At 37.2% G+C, this 19,365-nt stretch overlaps 1 pseudogene; it reads right to left on the minus strand.

Annotated features, from left to right (window-relative positions):
* Nucleotides 1–1,763: 1,763 nt before the first annotated feature.
* On the minus strand, nucleotides 1,764–7,109 carry LOC121791658 (annotated as a pseudogene).
* Nucleotides 7,110–19,365: the final 12,256 nt, after the last annotated feature.

A 19,365-nucleotide genomic window follows, 5' to 3' on the forward strand; every position in this document is an offset into this window, starting at 1 on the left:
TGCTGGTCGTAGGCACCGCCCCGTCGTGGTTGATTACGACCACCCCTCTCTCGGTACAGGCCCAAGCCCCTTACGATCGCCACGTCGACCCCTACCTGCGCCCCTTCGGTTCCAGAGATCCATGTTATTGTGTCTGCCCTCCATCTCAAAACCCTGGCATAATTGTGCCCTGTGATCATCATACTCATGTTCATCCTCATCGCCAGAATTATACCTAGGGCACGGGACGTGAATCCCCAGTGTTTCCAAGATCTCAATCCTAGATTCCATTTATCAAAGCGTTCCATCATGCGTTGATTGATCTCAATCCGTGATTGTTTTACCGGTGTTGCGCGAGGTATCGACCTGATTGATCGGCGTTGTGTTAGCGCCTGTCGCGACCGCGTGGAGGGTCGGTGTTGGTGGTGTTGTGTGTAGCCATGAGTACTGGATGAAAGCACCAGATGTTACAGACATGCTCCGTAACAAATCCGATTACTATCGTCTAGTTGATTCGGACAAGCACCGACGGCCAGACCAGACTCGGCGGCAGTGTTCGAAGTGGCTGGCGCTGGTGAATCCCGTCGGCAGCTTAGGGTTGAAAGATTTATCTTGCAAAACAATACAAGTTGTGGGCAAAATATTTCATTAATTAAACGTCATCAACGAAATAGCCCTATTTATATGACTAAGGACCCTAAGGTTGGTTCGACTTAACCTAGACATTCGGGAAAGAACCAACAAAGAAAACCCTAACGGGGCTTATATATTTGGCCCGACACTAAACGCAAAAAATACAGTTTTAAACAAAAATATCCAAAAATAACATAAAGCAGTAAAAAGGATCACACAACTCTCGTTAGTCTTATTTGGTGACATATCTTGGTACCGATCCGGAGCCTTGAGGTTCTCGCGTGATCTCAACTTCCTTCCCGCCGTCACCTTGTCGGCGTTCACTTCCTTCGGTCCCTCACATATCCGTCCTCGCTGCTTCTTCCCCTTCACTACTCACCCCGCCGGTTGTCTTGCCTGCATTATCCCCTTCCGTAGGATCGATGTTCTCCGGCCGGTCTGGTGTATTCCTAACATATACACATAGCTCTGTAGTTTTTTTTATGTAAGTTTGCTCCTAGTGAGACGTCAGAAGTAAGATCACCATGTATTAATTTGGCATGCACAAAACATAAGCACCACTGATAAAAAATTTGTATAACAAAAAGAGCTAAAGAAACCCAAACACAGATTTACATCTCCCCTCCTTAAAACTTAGTAAAGTCTACAATAAATGGGAAAGGCAAGAAGAACCTCATGTCTCTATGAGAAAACTTCATTTTGGATGGGTGGGTTGTGCTTGCAACGCAAGTCCTCCTCCAAATGTAAACATAGGAGTGTTTTGTCAATCGCCTAGATATGTTATTTCCTTTGGAGGGTATGCTTGGATAAAATGAGAACTCATAACACTTCTATTGCTTTTTGAAAGCCGCTTAATGTTGTACTAAAAAAAGTCCTCCAAATGATAAATTAGGTTAATTTGTCTTTTTTGGAGATCGGCTATTCTCCTTTAGAGGACATATCAGATCAAATGAGAACTCAAGATATGAATGAGAACTCAAGATATGAATAATCATGATAATGAGTTATAGTCACGCCACTCCAATTAAAATAACCATAACTTACTCGTAAATAGATAATAATATGACAATGAGTCAAAATATTATATCCGTAACTTTAGTCAAAATATTCTCATACTATATCCGTAACTTTAGTCAAAATATTTCAAGTGATAAAACTAAACATTCATCTTCCAACCTTTAAAATTCCAACTATAGGTTACAATATTTCCTGCATTCAGTATGATGGAAGGACACATGGTTAACACTACGAATAAATGAGAAGATCAAGACGAGAACAAATCAATGACAAATCAAGAATTGTTTCTCATCCAAATCAGTTGTAGCAACAACTATATGAAGAAACGTGAACTAGAGCTCCAAAATTGTGGGTACAGAAGTACTTTGTGAGGGAGAACAGATTCAACATACAAACTATAGCAAACTGCTTACAGTCCAAACTCGTCGCAAAACTGAATGATATCCGGAGCTCATCCTTTCGCTGATGACACAAGTATATGTTGGTATGGATACAGAACCTTGACTAATATCTGACAAACTGTCGCGTGTCATCTTCACCTTTCCTTCCATACGGGTTGCTCTTGCTGAACCCATGTCGGCTTCCATCACTTTTATGTGATTTCTTCCTGAACTTAGAGGCATTGCTATCAATGTTTAAGTTCACTTTAGGAGGTGAACTGAAACAAAATGAAGCAGCCACAGCCTGCCAAGACCAGAATCAGCAAGATGCGAAAATAAAATCATAAATTCCAATATGATAGAGGTGTTTTTATGGTATTTGTGCACAACAGTACTGCGCTCATAGTGACATACATATATACAGATAAAAAAAAAGGCACTCCATATACAGATGTCAATGGGCCAGCCCTATTCAGTTTGCATGCTAATCGGGTTACAAATTATCAACCCTAACCCTAAACATTCCAGCATCACCTTGTACAACCTGTGTCCCTAATTTTTATTTATTTTAGTGTAGCTGACAGGCTAGCCCGCTCAACTCGCCAGGCCGAATAGGCATGCCCGAGTAATCCAATACTTAAACGTGTAACGATTTTTCAGCCCTAATCCTTTATAGTATTTATTATTTAGCGGGCTAATCGGGTCACCCCCGGCAATTTTGGGCTGAACTGACATCCCTAGGCCTAACTTTATTCTCCTATGCACAAAAAAATTGATTAAAAGTTTAGTGGTCAAATAATTTAGATGTGAATTACACCAAGGAAAATTAACTAGTTCTACAAGCCACATTCCCGTAATACATTTATTTCGGTATGCACATGACAAATGTTTCAGTTAGAAGGATATGAAATACCTCTAGATCAAGCCTGTGAACATTAAAGATGTCCTTCATAGAGTGTGAATTGTACGCGAGAATGTAAGATCTGTAGGCATCTTTAGCTGACTTGTTCAAATGATAGTTTTCAGAGATTATGTTTACCTGTATCACAAGCATAATGACAGTTGAAGTTCTAACATAACCAGATACAGAGGGAAGTGTACTTACTAAGAAACAACTAATTGAAAGCCTTGTGAACAAGAACATACCAATTTAGATTGGGCATTCACTATTTTCTTCTCATCATAATCATACTCTTTGACTGGCACTTTTGCAGCCTGAAATTCCAGTAATCACATTTTCAGAGAATAATAAAAAAACAAGACAATAAGCATACGAAATTGCATCATATGGCATGCCACATTTCTAATACTAATAAAAGCAATAACAGCTGGATTAATGGATATAATGAAACAAAGAGATTTTTTCATTGAATATAGACTAAAAGAGATCTTCAGCCTTCACAGTTTGCCGGAGAACATCCATGATTGATTGAGGAACATAAAACTTCAGTTCCATATGTTAATCGACTGAAAGGACTTTAACTAAGGAAACAACTCCCTATTTGAAATTTGGTTGAAGCTATTCATTATGGAATGTAAAGCCCAGGACTCCAGCAACAGAACTAGATTAATGTAACATTGCACTGGTGAGTGTAGGCTTATTTCTATTATGGCCAAATCAATTGTCATACAATATTTCCATGGAATAACATAGGACTCCTACCTTGAGGTATTTCAGAAAGCCAAGCTCTTCTGGAATCAAGAAAAGCAAAGCATTCCCTTTCGCACCTGCCCCACGAGCTGTTCGAACCAACTCTATGGACGTATTCCTGAAAGCATTGACACCTCGTGTTAGGAAGGGTGGGCAGGACACTAAAAACATTATGGATATACAACCGTCAATTTGACAGGAACTGGTTTTCATTACCTTGGGCTCATCAGGAGGGTCATACTTGCACAATCCAGTCCTACAGAAAGAAGGGTAAACAGATTATTACCGCAAGCAGCGTATCTCTCAGAAATAAAGATCACTTATCACAGTAAAAAAACATACCACTGCAGGAATATCAAGCCCACGTGCAGCAACATCCGTACACAATAAGAATACCCTTCTCAGCTTTGCAGAAATCAAAAAAGGTAGAAGTTCTTTTCTGCTGCTTTTGCTTGCCATGTATATCATCACAATCGATCTGAATGTATCTAAGAAGTTCTGAATGGAACTTGACAGAATTGCAAGATGAGAAGAAAACCATGACTTTCTTTGTCAGATTTTTCTTCAAGAAGGAATAGAGAAGATTAAATCTCTTGGCACAAGGACAACACAATAACCTTGCTGCAGCCCTTCATTGGTGACCTAATCATTTAATTTTACTTAGTTTAGAAGTTTAATGTTTAACCATATAAACAAAAAGAGAAAGTGAACAACTTCCACACCCTCTTCCTTCCATCATCCACATCAATATAAACTGGCTTTGTCTGAAATGACAACCTTACAAGGTCCTCAACCTGAAATGAGTATAAGGTCTCCTTTTTAGTTTGTCATCATATAGCAAATAAAAACATTACAATCCCATAAGCTGGAAACTACTCTTTTGTTTTAACTTCCAGCAAAATTCAAACATACTATGATAATTTAATTTTGAGGCCTAAGCATTGGCAGATCAGACAAGTAGATAATTCAATATTACCATTTCAAATTTAGATGTTGGATTACTATCAGTTTACTAGTTTTTTTCCCAAAAGCAACACAGAGAGACTTTCTCCTGCAAAAGAATAGATGTACCTTCTTTGTTTGTGTAGCTGAGAAAAGAGCTGTTTGCCTCTCCTACATAAGGTAGCATATTAGAGGTAAGACATGAGTTACCACAGAGTAAATAAACCAATTATTCACCAAGAAATTTGATATTGAAGACCTAAAATTTATACTTCCAATGACATTAAAACAGAGTATGATCCAAATAAGTCAACCAAGGACTTCCAGATTCTTATCCATGAGAAACACACAAGAAGTATATATCCAATAATGAATACTTGTGTGGAAAGAATTGCTTAACTAGCTCTGGTGATATGTACCCTTGGGCAAAATTTTAATAATTTGCTTCATTTCTTCTTCAAAATTAGCTTCCAGAATCCTATCAGCTTCATCAATCACAAGGCACTGCATATTCCAAAAAATGAGCATAGAAGGTAAGAGGTGTCTGACAACAAAAATAGACTAAACACAGAAGGATGTATTGTTCGGGAAAGCTCTGTATTTAAAATTTCACCACAAAGAAACTGATTTGCATATTCCAAAAAATGAGCATAGGATAGAAGTAAGGCAAGAGTCGTCTAACAACAAAAATAGACTAAAACTTTACAACAAAGATAAAGTGATCTGTGGTAGTAATTAGAACATGTTATGCAGTAAGTAGAATATTAGCAATGTTCATAACTTTCTCATTGGTAACAAATAAGATGCAGCATAGAAAAGGCTCATCAGGAGCATCCTTCTAGGTATGTAAAAAGAAGTTTCTTCAATACAGAATAACACTGGAATGGAAATGCTTATTACAGCAAGTACTCCATTTAAATAAAAGCACAATAAGAATCAAGCTGGGACATGGGGTGATGCAGGGAAACATTGAGTGGAGTGCAGTCATACCTTCAGATTTTTATACATAAAGCCCTTGTATTTTGGAGATGGTCAAGAAGCCGACCAGGGGTTGCTACCAAAAGATTAACTCCTTTGGCAATACGCTCTGCTTCCCCTCTTCGTGCTGCACCCCCAATTACCAATCCCAGTGTCTGCGAATGATACTTCAGAAGGTCCTTAGCTACAGCATGTGTCTGCATCATTTAGCTAAAGTTAAGTCTTGAAACAAGAACATTCAACTTAAAGGATCTCTCTGCAACCAAATGGTGTCAATTCTTAGGTTACAAATTGGAGTGAGGGGGTATATAGAGGAGTGTATAGCACACCCAATCCGAACAAATCATGAACCACCACCACAGTAGTTCATCAATCAGCTAATAAAAATGGCACAATGAGCTTGACAAGATTTGGTTTAGGTGAACTGAAGTCTGAAGTGCACAAAGAGGTTTTTAAGGGATGCCATCAGACCGTGAGTTCACAATACCACAAAATGATTCACAAAATCTGAATGCACAAGTTACCTAGATAAGTAAAGCAAACAAGAAACAAAAACTTAGTAGAAGGAAAATCCAACCACTAATACCCTAGAAAAGTTAGTAATAAGATGTATAACTCTACCCAAGCTTAGACGACTACAAATACATGATTGTAAATCCATAAAACAGATGGCCGCAGTAACAAACAACAGGTGAAATCAACTGTAGCTAAACCATTCAATTCAATCTTCAGCATAGCCAAAGAGGGGCAAATATTAAGGTTTATGTGGGGCATTACCAATAATAATGAAAATGAAAAAGGTACCTGTATGGCCAACTCCCTCGTTGGACAAATGACAATAACACCAGTTCCATTTCGAGGGGTAAACCGTATGTTAAAAAGCAATTCAACAGCTGGAACCAAAAAGGCAAGCGTTTTTCCAGAACCTGTCCTTGCAGCTCCAAGAACGTCTTTTCCTTCCAATAGCGGCGGAATTGATCTAGCTTGAATCTTTATCACCCAACACAAATAAAAAAGCACAAACAATCAGCAATTCTAGATTACATTACGAATGATTCCTAAAAGGAACTCTTTAATTACCTGAGTCATGTACTCAAATTTCATATCTTTAATGGCATCCATAGAGGGCTTTGATATCGGTAGCGCTTCAAAGCTTCGCTGCTCATAATCCCTGACGAATTGACCTTCATCTCACTCTTCAAACCACTCTCCTCCTTCTCTATCTCTTCTCCGGCTTCTCCAGCTGTGTTAATTTCCTTCTTCCTTTTCTTCTCTTTCTTCTCCTCCTCCTCCACGACCACTTCTTCTTCCTCATCCATTTCGCTTACGGCGTCGTGTTTCAAGTCGTCTACTTGCACCTCTTCTTCGTTTTTTGGGGGCTTTGGAGTTTTGCTTTTGTCTCTGTTTCTCTTGCGCTTCTTCTTCGATGAGTCCATAGCTCCTTTAGCTAAGGTATCAATAGCGCCCATTTCGACGGCGGCGAAGGAGAAGAAGAGTGTGACGGCGGTGGCGGAAAGAGGGTTTGAAAAGGGGAGGGGAATTAATAGCGAGCGGTGGAGTCCAGGGAATTATTAAAAGTGGAGGAAGGGCGCCCAAATTGATTGGGCCGGCCATCAGAGTTTATGGTGGGATTCAATTATTAGAATGTGAATGGAGTGAGTTAGGAGAATATGAGGTCCATTTGCCAAAAATAGTACTCCCTTCGTCCTTCTGTATCTGAGTCGTATTCCTTTTTTGGTTGTCTCACTGTAGCTGAGTCATTTCCTATTTTGGCAAAAAGCACCAACTTTTCTTATCTCTTACTTTATTATCTCTTCCTCTCTCTACCTTTTTCTTTTCCTACTTTATTCTCTCTTCACTTAACTCACTTTTAACACAATTTCTTAAATCCCGTGCCGACAAGAAACGTCTCTACTACAGAGGGACGGATGGAGTACTGTAAAAGTGAAATGAGACTTCTATTAGGGACCGAAGGGAGCAGTAATTTTCTGGACGACATTAAAAACAACTTCCTCCGTCTCCCATGTATAGTCCCACTTTGATTTGCACGGATTTAAGATATACTCCCTCCGTTCTAAGGTAGTAGGGGCATTTTTTTTGGCACGGGATTTAAGAAATTGATTTGTTAAAGGTTAAAGTGGAGAAGGAAAAAAGTAAGAGAAAATAAAGTAATAAAGAAAAGTGACTGTAAAGTAAGAGAGAGAATACAGTTTTTACCAAAAAAAGGAAATGACTCAACTATTTTGGGACAAGCAGAAAAAGGAATATTATGACTCAACTACCTTGAGACGAAGGGAGTGTGAAAGAAAATGAATAAAAAATTAGCAAAATATATGTCTTATTTTTATATACTGGTATTAATTTTTTAGTAATATGTGAGTGAAATGATTTAGGCATACTTATTAAAAAATGTGAGTCTTCTTTAAGTTATTCCATTTTTTTAAAAAAAGGTCTTAGGATTTCTTTCATTTTCATAATTAAAGTATTTGAATATATACATAGTCTTTGAAAGGGAATATATGCCTTGCAATCTAGTATTGTTTGGTTATAGACAAAGGTCTAGAGGAGTTCTTTTATCTTTTTTTCGATAAATTTCCCTTTCTTTGAATTCGTCGAGCATTTGGTATGTGTAATGTGTTTTATACCTCTATAAGTTATTGTGTACTTTTGTCGAATATTTGGTAGGTGTCACCAAGATACTTGCTAGCAGAGAGGATATTCGTCGAGCATTTAGTGTGTGTAATATGTTTTATACCTCTATAAGTTACTGTACACTTTTGTCGAATACTTGGTAGGTTTCACCAAGACACTTGCTAACAAAGAGAATATACTCCCCCCGTCCCATAAAAATATGGACATATGATATGACACAAGAATTAAGACAAAATTGATAAAGTAAGAGATAGAAGGAGAAATGTAGTTCAAATAGTGTTAGTGGATAGTGAGACCCCATTATTATTAGTTTTCTAATAATGTTATAAGTTGTAAATAACATGATGTATAGAGTTAATAAATTGGGATAAACTTTTCATAAATGGAAATGCCCATATTTTAATAGGACTGACGAAAATGAAAAGTGCATATATTTTTATGGGACGGAGGGAGTATGTTTTATATATATCAAACTTGGAGAGTTACAATATGGTAAATGATATCTCCAAAATTACTAGAAGAATAGTGGATAATTTCTCACTATTTTAAAGTGAAAATTAAAGGAACAATGAAGCTTAATAAAAGGAAACAATATCCATTAAATAAATAAAAAAACACAAGTACTAGATAAGTCTTCCCGTTCTACCAATGCCAACATAATTACCCGATGACCTCATCGGGTAAGCCCATAAAGAACTCTAGCCGATCTGTTTCTTTAATGAGGGTGTCACACACGTCAAATTTGTCGTGAATAGTTAGCCCAAGAATTTGGCCCAAATGATCGTATACCTCATTCCATCCCTTGCTTATAGCAATTTCATTACCGATTTTGTAAGATAAGACTTTCATTTGAGAATTGTTGTCATTGTGCATTTCACTAAACAAATCAAAGAAACATCCACCCCATCACCAATGTTGTAATTTTTATAGGATTGTTTTGGAGGTGGGTAATCTCTTTTGCCTTGGACACATTTTCCTCCGCTACATCGTTGAGAATACTATCTTGAACATTCCCATTCGCAAAAACGTCTCTAAGTTGACATGGTAATCACCATCGACTCTCATGCTCCCTATTTGTCATATCCATCTAGTACATTAATAGATTCGAGATATCTTCAATGTTCATGCCATTCGCTCGGTCATGACCAAATATGTGTTTTCAGCATTTCAGTTAACATGAGGCATAAAGATCAAATATCATTATCATTTCAAAACCTAAAGTTTGAAAATAAATCCACGGAGTTGTAATAGTATAAATAAATTTTATAAAATACATAGATGATCTGTTGTTCGTTCTCACACTCAATCCCGTGATCCCCATTGAGTTTGAATTCAATCCCACTACGAGTCTGCGACTGAGAGTTTCTTGCAGCGAGTAACAACTCTTCGTCCATGTAGTCATTTTTTATACAATGTGAGGGTAAGCCCTTATATTAGTTTTAGAGAAATCACATTTCAAAGCATCTTCAAATGAGGTATTCAGTTATTAAACCATTGTCCCACTTCCTTCCTTCACGAAAAGACCAACCACGTCTTGTCTTTTCTCTTTTGTTGGGTTTGATACACCCCATATTACTACTACTTGTGGAGAAGATCTTCATTGACGACATATGAGCGTCCGTGTGAAATTCATTAAAAATAAATTACTCAGTTATTATAGAGTGCTACACATAATCACATACCTTGTGTCCCATGACTATAACCGACCACCATTTTTGAACCTCGACCCTCGGCCATGCCTGACCCACAATGAAAAAAATATAGTTTAATTCCAAAATAAACTAAATTAAGAACAAATGTGTTGATGATTTAACATTTAGCGTACTATAGTATTTCCAACAACAACAATATTGATGATTTGATTGACTATTGCCAAACCATTACATTAATAGAATTTAGCAATTTAAGGAAGCGTAACTAAAGGCAATTGAGAAAACTTCTTTTATAGTTTAGGGGGTCGAGTCAACACGGGGTAGATAGGGAACCATGATTGATTCTCCTTTAAAAGAAACTTCTTTTAAAGTTTAGAGGTTCGAGTAAGTACTTTGTAGTTTAAAAAAAATTAACTCCTTATATAGGGAGGTAATTACAAATAAACTCATATACTATAGATAGGAGGAAATTATAACTGATGTCAAGAGAGCTCGAACTCGACACCTCATGCAATAATGTCTAAGCTCCTTGCCGCTAGGACAAAGGCTCTTGAAGAGAGAGATTTTTGCACGTGTGTCGTGTGCACGTGTTCCCCCTTTCAACAAGATTTATAATTTCCCACTAATGCAACGAATATTAAAAAAGTGTAAGCGGCAAGAGCGGGGTCCAACCACAAAGACTAGGGACCTACTCGAGATTGTTCCTACGACACAATCGGAAGAGTAATCGGCTGCTGCCACGCATTCATTAAGGGCTGAGTTTTAACTACTAGACCTGAGAATTTAAACATAATCTATTCTATCTACTGGATCAAGAGAACTGAAGGTGCTTCAAATGTAACTGCAATCATGATTTGAAACTGAAAATTAACTTTAGATCATTCACCAAATTTCCTGGGTCAAGCAAATAAGTTTCCTAAAACAGCCAGACAGCGGAGCATAAGAAAAGCAACATAGCAGATTTCCCTAAATAGCTACTGACAAGAAAGCTGCAACTAACAAACTAAAGCAGACCTGATTCTAACCACCAGCAAACTTCGTCTTCTTCATGAATCCTACGGGAAATACAGAACAAAACAGAGCATTTAACACCATGAAAACAGATCAATCTCAGATCTAAATTTAAACATGAAATTAAAGCCTAAACTAACAGATCTAAGCTACTGGGTCTAGCAGAAAGCGGAATAAACACAGATTAACCTTGCATGCATCACCTAAACTAACAAATCTCAGAAATCGAGCACATGAACAACGAGATCTTAACCTCTACACTACTGGGAATCATGTAAACATCATGGATCTAAACATCTAAGCCACCAATTGCGAAAAGCATCCAAGAAACATGAGTAAATAGCATCATCAACATGAAAATAAACACCAATGCTTCATAAAACCAGAAATAGGTCGAGATCCAAAGGCGGAGTCGTCAATTCCTCCAATGAAACTCGAGATCTAACTACATCGTCTCAAAAGCGGTAAAGAAAGCAAGGATCCAACGTCGGAGTCGTCAATTCCCCCGTCGAAACCATTGAACTAAGCTAAGAAATCAACAACTAAACTAAACTAAGCTAAGAAAGCGGTGGCGTTAAGCGCCTATGAGAGTTTCCTACCTAAACTACGAGAATGGTAGCGTTAAGCGCTACTGAGAACTTCCTACCTAACTACCATAGCGTTAAGCCCTCTTTCTTCATTCATGTTGGTCCCTTTATATAGGGAGGCTTCAAGCTCGAATCCCTAGGGTATGCTCTTCATGATTTGACGTTTGTACCCTTAAAATAGGATCTTTTAAATCTGTTCATTTCTTCACTTTTTCTGCTCCATTTTCCCCGCCCCGGGTAATTTGTGTGCGTTCCTGAGTCAGGCAGATTTTTCACACACCTGCTCTCCTGATAATTCTCCTTAACCTAGCGGATTTTTGACACTTTTTACTCATTTTCTGCTCATTTTGCATCTGCTCGGTCAATTTGCAGCATCTACTTGACCCAGCAAATATCTGCACACTTAATCTCAAATTTGCGCATTATCTCTCCAAAAAAAACATGTGATATCACCAAAAAGCAATGCATGAAACGAGCCTTATCAAACTGCTCACACTTAAACCATGCTTGTCCTCAAGCATGAAAGACAAGAAAAAGAAATAAGGCAAGTTTCAATGCATGGTTATCAACTGACTGACTCTAAAACGGGAAACAAAAAACTCCTAGACCTAGACGCAACACGAACACACATACAGAAAACGACAAGACAAAGAAAAACACATTAACGCATAAACTGGTATTTTTCCTAGCAGCCATCCCCACAAGTTTAAGGTCAATCCAAGTATTTACAGCCTCAGATTCTTCCCCCTCCATTCTTTTATCTAGTCAAGTTGTCAGTTCGTCAAGATAGCCTTAATTCTGACCATTTGTTGAATTCGCTCGATCACTCATTCCTCACCAGGGATGTTAGTATCATTCACTCTTTATTTTGCCATACCACTGATGCTTCGGGTTATGAGAGTTTCTTTTACCTAAGTCCCTTTTTCTTTATTCCTGGGTCAGGTTACTATTGCTTCCTGCCCTTGGATTTCTTTTCCTTCTCTTCTCCTCCTTTTTTAATATTTTTTTCATATCCCTTGGACTTCGTCCAGCTTATACCTCTTTTTCCTTTGTTTTTCTGGACTTCGTCCAGCTTATACCTCCGAATTTTAAATTATTTTTCCCCTATTTTATCCTTTTGACTCTTCTCCCTACACATCCAGTGGCGGCCCTCTTTTGTATATGTTAACTCAAAGTGTTTAGGCTCATAACTCACTTATATAGTAAGGCTTCACAATTAGTTTAAATTAAGGCTTTTCTATCGTTCTTACTTCATCCAACTGACTTTGATTTATTAAGAGAAAAGGATTCACAAATTAGCATGTATTCTCTCTTCAAACACTCTCCCTAAGGGGCTTTGCTATTTATTATACCAGTTATGCATACACAAACACAGAACTTAAAAAAAAACTACAAACTCTTAGACCTAACAGATTATTTACATGCTTGACACTAACTGCGCTAACTGCTCTCCCCCTCCCACTTCAGTCATGCTTGTCCCCAAGCAATCCCAATGAGGTGGAAAACAGGGCAGTTAGTGGCGATAACAAAACAAAGATCACAGACACAAAGAAAAACACAAACTTCTCATACTTAGACCAAGAATTGGGCTAAGTGGGAGAAGACACAAACATCAACTAACATAACGTATATACACAACAATCTTCTCACACTTAGGCCAAGCAATGGGCTAAGTGGGAGAAGATATACACAGAAAACACAAATAACAAACACATGTTATATTAACAAAAATTTCTCACACTTAGACCAAGAATTGGGCTAAGTGGGAGAAGGCACACAAAACATACATATATACATACACAACGAAGCATGCACGATAACAGAAACACAACATGCATAGCAGACATCTTAAAAAAACAAAAACTGAAAAATAAAAATTACTTGGTCATTTGGGGTGGTTCAATTTTACTTCTGGCTCCTTTTGGAGCCAGCCTTCCTGGGGGTGCTTGCCTTCTTGGTCCTCTTGCTGGTCATGGGGGTTGCATCTTCTTTGGGGATTCCTTGCTCTCTTGCTGGTACATCAACATCGACAGTTCTGGAGTTTGTAGAGCAGATTTGGCCACCCCCTGCTAGGCGGAATCCTCTGTTTCCCCTGTTTCTGACTTGCCATTCTGCTGGGTCAGGTAGTCGTCTTCCTTATTTCCTGAATTGGGAGCTTCATCATTGGAATTCCTTGGAGGTCCCTTGTACTCTCTTCTTGACCTACGAAACTAAAACTTGAAATTCTTAAGCAAACTGGTCAAGCGAATGTAAGATCCAAATGATTTTTTTTTTCATTTATAAACTTCTTTCCTAGATTTACTTAGAATTTTGAAAATATTTTTGGGATTAAATTTTTTTCTTTGTTTGGATTTTAATAAGAAATTTCAGAAAAAACATATTCACACTATGTACAACTTTTGCTAAAGTATTCTTGGGAGTATACTGGTTCAGTCCAAAAATTTTCAAATTCCTTCCTATCTACCTGACCAAACAGATTCCCGAAGAGTATTTAGCAAACTGACCTGCTAGGCAATAAAAAGGTGCATGCGTAGTGGAGTTTCTTCCATTACGCGTAACTCCGAATTATCCCTAAATTTATTTATTTATTATTTTTTTGAAAATAAATTTTTTTTAAACAAACTTAATTAGAAAAAGGGATTTATAAAAAAACTAAAAATATTTTTGCAATTTTCTAATTTTTTTAATTTTTAAAATTTTTTAATTAATTTTTTAATTAATTTTTTTATTTTTAAATGTTTTGGATTTTTTCTTAGAAAACTATTTACAAGAATTAAAAGTCGACTAAAAGTATTTACAAAATGAGCTTCTAAAGTATCCAAGGATCATATATGCAACCATTAATCATAAAATTGAAAGAACAAGAAAACTCCATGGCCTCATAGGCATTCTTTCAGCCACATGTAATCGGAGAGCTTTCCTTCTCCACTTCAGCCTTGATTTTTTCAACCTTGGAAAAGATGTCATGCCTGGACAAAAGAAAACGATAAAAAAACAGAAAATTAAAAAAGCCGAAAGCTATTTACAGTGTCATAGAAACAAAATCAAGTAGATAACGCCATAGTCCCCGACAACGGCGCCATTTGAAGAGAGGATTTTTGCACGTGTGTCGTGTGCACGTGTTCCCCCCTTTCAACAAGATTTATAATTTTCCCACTAATGCAACGAATATTACAAAGTATAAGCGGCAAGAGCGGGGTCGAACCATAGAGACTAGGGACCTACTCGAGATTGTTCCTACGACACAATCGGAAAATTGATCGGCTGCTGCCACGCATTCATTAAGGGCTGAGTTTTAACTACTAGACCTGGGAATTTAAACCTAATCTATTCTATCTACTGGATCCAGAGAACTGAAGATGCTTCAAATGTAATTGCAATCATGATTTGAAACTGAAAATTAACTTTAGATCATTCACCAAATTTCTTGGGTAAAGCAAATAAGTTTCCTAAAACAGCCAGACAGCAGAGCATAAGAAAAGCAACATAGTAGATTTCCCTAAATAGCTACTAACAAGAAAGCTGCAACTAACAAACTAAAGCAGATCTGATTCTAACCACCAGCAAACTCCATCTTCGTCATGAATCCAACGGGAAATACAAAACAAAACAGAGCGTTAAACACCATGAAAACAGAGCAATCTCAGATCTAAATTTAAACATGAAATTAAAGCCTAAACTAACAGATCTAAGTTACTGGGTCTAGCAGAAAGCGGAATAAACACAGATTAACCTTGCATGCATCACCTAAACTAACAAATCTCAGAAATCGAGCACATGAACAACGAGATCTTAACCTCTACACTACTGGGAATCATGTAAACATCATGGATCTAAATATCTAAGCCACCAATTGCGAAAAGCATCCAAGAAACATGAGTAAATAACATCATCAACATGAAAATAAACACCAATGCTTCATAAAACCAGAAATAGGTCGAGATCCAAAGGCGGAGTCGTCAATTCCTCCAATGAAACTCGAGATCTAACTACATCGTCTCAAAAGCGGTAAAGAAAGCAAGGATCCAACGTCGGAGTCGTCAATTCCCCCGTCGAAACCATTGAACTAAGCTAAGAAATCAACAACTAAACTAAACTAAGCTAAGAAAGCGGTGGCGTTAAGCGCCTATGAGAGTTTCCTACCTAAACTACGAGAATGGTAGCGTTAAGCGCTACTGAGAACTTCCTACCTAACTACCATAGCGTTAAGCCCTCTTTCTTCATTCATGTTGGTCCCTTTATATAGGGAGGCTTCAAGCTCGAATCCCTAGGGTATGCTCTTCATGATTTGACGTTTGTACCCTTAAAATAGGATCTTTTAAATCTGTTCATTTCTTCACTTTTTCTGCTCCATTTTCCCCGCCCCGGGTAATTTATGTGCATTCCTGGGTCCGATAGATTTTTCATACACCTGCTCTCCTGATAATTCTCCTTGACCTAGCGGATTTTTGACACTTTTTACTCCCTTTCTGCTCATTTTGCATCTGCTCGGTCAATTTGCAGCATCTACTTGACCCAGCAAATATCTGCACACTTAATCTCAAATTTGCGCATTATCTCCCCGAAAAAGCATGTAATATCACCAAAAACCAATGCATGAAACGAGCCTTATCAGCTTTGGACTAGTTATTGTCATTCTCAACCTAAATAGATGTTGATAGTCAATCATGAACAGTTGCTAGAGTCGATCTGAAGTCACTTCCTAGTTTGGATGATCGGTACAATTGGAGTGTAATGTATCACCAAATATATCACGTTGAGGTATGTACTTTTTGCTATGTAAACCAACTATGAGATCTCAATAATTACTTATTTCTAAATATATAAAAGTAACATTGACACACGCTACTTTGGGTTGTCAATACGTGAGGATTTTCCATAACCTAATCTAATACTATCTTGGATACCAGTGACTAAGACTATCTCCAAGGGTACACTAAAACCTAAAATGAGATACGTAATTATCTCCAAAACCAATCCCATTTTTCGGTTTTTGGGAAAAAAAATACCTATCTTTAGGTTTACACTAAACCCAAACCCAAAAGTTTTTCAAATTTTATGAGTAAAAAAACATAAAATAGAGAATATTCTTTTAAGTTTGATTAGTGTAAATGTTTGGAGTAAAATCATATTTGATGTGACATTTACACTAAAACGGGTTTGAGTTTAGTGTAAATAGTTGGAGATGCTCTAACATACCAAAATAGTTTACATGTAACAAGCAATAACCTTCGTAGGATTTATACAAGAATCTCATTCCTACATCATATTTAACTCAAACATGCGTTTCCTTATCATGTGTCTAAGTAAACATGCGTTTCACAAATACGTGTTAAGGTAACGACGTGTTAACCCCTTGCGTGTCTAGACTAAGATGCGTTGAAACACGCTTTTTGCAAATACATTTTAAGTTAACAACGCATTATCCTTACCCAACCCTATTTGATTGTTTCAATTATTCAGAAACACGAATTAGATATCTCAATTATCAGAAACACGAAATAGGTCTCGCGGTTTCAAATATCAAAAGACTCACATTAGTTTCTCGCGTGTCTGATTTGAATACAGAAGCCCCACTTTTTCTCTCCTTCCCTGCGCGTATTCAGTCACTCTTCCCTTGTGCGAACCAACAGGCGAAATCGCTCAAAATCGATGACAATTTGACTTCTAGCTGCTCCCATTCCTATTTTAAGTGTATTAGGTAAAATTTCACCTCTAATTTTGATTATTATTGGAATTTTGTTGGATATTGATTTGGGGTTTATAATTTGTCGGTTTATAGAATTAGGTTGATGTAGTGTTAAATGTTGTTGACAAACTTGCTCTAATCCATAAAAGAATGTTGAACTTTGTTGAATTTTGAATTTGGTATTGAATTTTGTTGAATTTGGTATTAAACTTTGTTGATAAACTTGCTCTAATCATAAAAGAATATTGAACTTTGTTGAATATTGAATTTTATTGAATTTGGTATTTGTTACTCTTGAATGACAATGGAACAATAAAACAAAATATAGTAATAGATGAAAAGATATCAATTGGAAAACCTTCAGACTCAATCTTTATTTAGTACTCTATGAAGATTGAAGATTACAAGAGAAAATGAAGAACAATCTATCAAGACCCAAAACCACAAGATGAATCTGTGCACTCGAATTGAACTCTCAAGGAACAACTCTCAATGAATGAATTTTTCTCTCTTCTTCTCCCGTTCTGTTTTGCAGCTTCTCGTTTATAGCTAGCTATTTGAATGCTTGAGATCAATCCGATCTCTCCAGCTCAATCTCAGCCACCCAGCCCGATCAGTCACTCATAACTAATATGAACGTTGGAGCTAACATCTAAAACAACTCATCAACTGCCTTAACTCTCTCTTGGAGCTGACTCAATGAGCTTGAGCCATTTTAAAAGCTATAAACCTTTCGGTGTTGAATTTTGTTGAATTTGGTATTGAACTTTGTTGAATGTTGAATTTTGTTGATTTTTGTTGACAAATTTGCTCTTTTTAGAATTAATTTGCTAGTTATAGTTGAATTTGCTGTTGAACTTTGGTAAAATGAGGCTACTAATGTTCCTTATGCGGACTTGCTTATTTCATTTTTCATGTCTTTCTCAATTTTCTAATTTGACAAATTTGGGCTTTTAATCGAAATTAGTGTCAACTGTTGTCAAACACATTGGATGGATAAAGCATAGAAATCTTTTCTCTTTCAACTTTGAGTAGAGTTTATGGATTATAATCGATATATGTTTTTGTTAAATGTTTATTTCATTAGGATGTCACATAATGGACTGGAAGATCCACCTGCTTTGCTGTGGCAGAATGGTCACATATCTCTTCGAGCATTTGAAGGCGAGGAAATAACTCCTTTCACCATTCGTCGCTATAAGGACCATTTTTGGGATATAGATAATCTTCACCAGTTCATGATTGATTGGGTCCAAAGATTTGGTTTTGGGGGAGTTTATCAGTGTCGGAGGCCTTTGGCTGTAGATCATGCTCTGATAACAACATTGATTGAACGTTGGAGGTCCGAAACACATATCTTCCATCTACCTATAGGAGAAACCACTATTACATTGCAAGACGTACAAGTGTTATGTGGTCTACCTGCACATGGATTACCTTTCACAGGAAATAGTTGTAGTAAACAAGGGTGGCAGGATCTATGTGATGAACTTTTGGGATTCTCTTCACATCAATGTGAGATGAAGGAAAACGGGTTACATGTATCGGCCCTAGTACATAAGATGGTGTTGGAATCTTTACAGGATGGTCTACACCCTGAAGTCTACATTCAACGGGCACATATGATTGTGCTTATACTATTAGGAGCGTTGATATTACCTGATGGATCGAGGTGTAAAGTACCTTTGATTTGGTTGACCGTGCTTCAGAATGTTGGAGATGTCCCTAGGTATAGTTGGCCAAATGTTACACTTGCTACATTGTACCATAATCTTTGCTAGGCTTCCATGGGTAGGAAGAAAGATATTGGAGGCCCAACGGTACTTCTACAGCTGTGGGTGTGGGAGAGAATGCCCACTCTTAGACCCGACTTTGTGCTGAATGCATACAGAAAACACTCCATGTGTAGCAATGTAAGCTTAATGTGTAAATATTTTGGTGTTTTCAATGGCAAAATATTAAAATTTTATTTTTTTCATATTGTAGGTGGTCTAGCTCATACCAGATTAACAACGTGCCCAAATTTTCTGTTATACATTATCACGAATATCATCATATCTCCAACATGACCGGGTAAAACAAATAACACTTTTATATATCGCGAAAAGTCATCATATCTAGTAATTTATGTCTCCAACGTGAGTAGGTAAAATAAATAAGACCTTTACATATATGTGTTTATCTAGTAATTTAA

This window comes from Salvia splendens, unplaced genomic scaffold (genome assembly GCF_004379255.2).
Source record: "Salvia splendens isolate huo1 unplaced genomic scaffold, SspV2 ctg868, whole genome shotgun sequence".
In the NCBI taxonomy this organism is placed as follows: domain Eukaryota; kingdom Viridiplantae; phylum Streptophyta; class Magnoliopsida; order Lamiales; family Lamiaceae; genus Salvia; species Salvia splendens.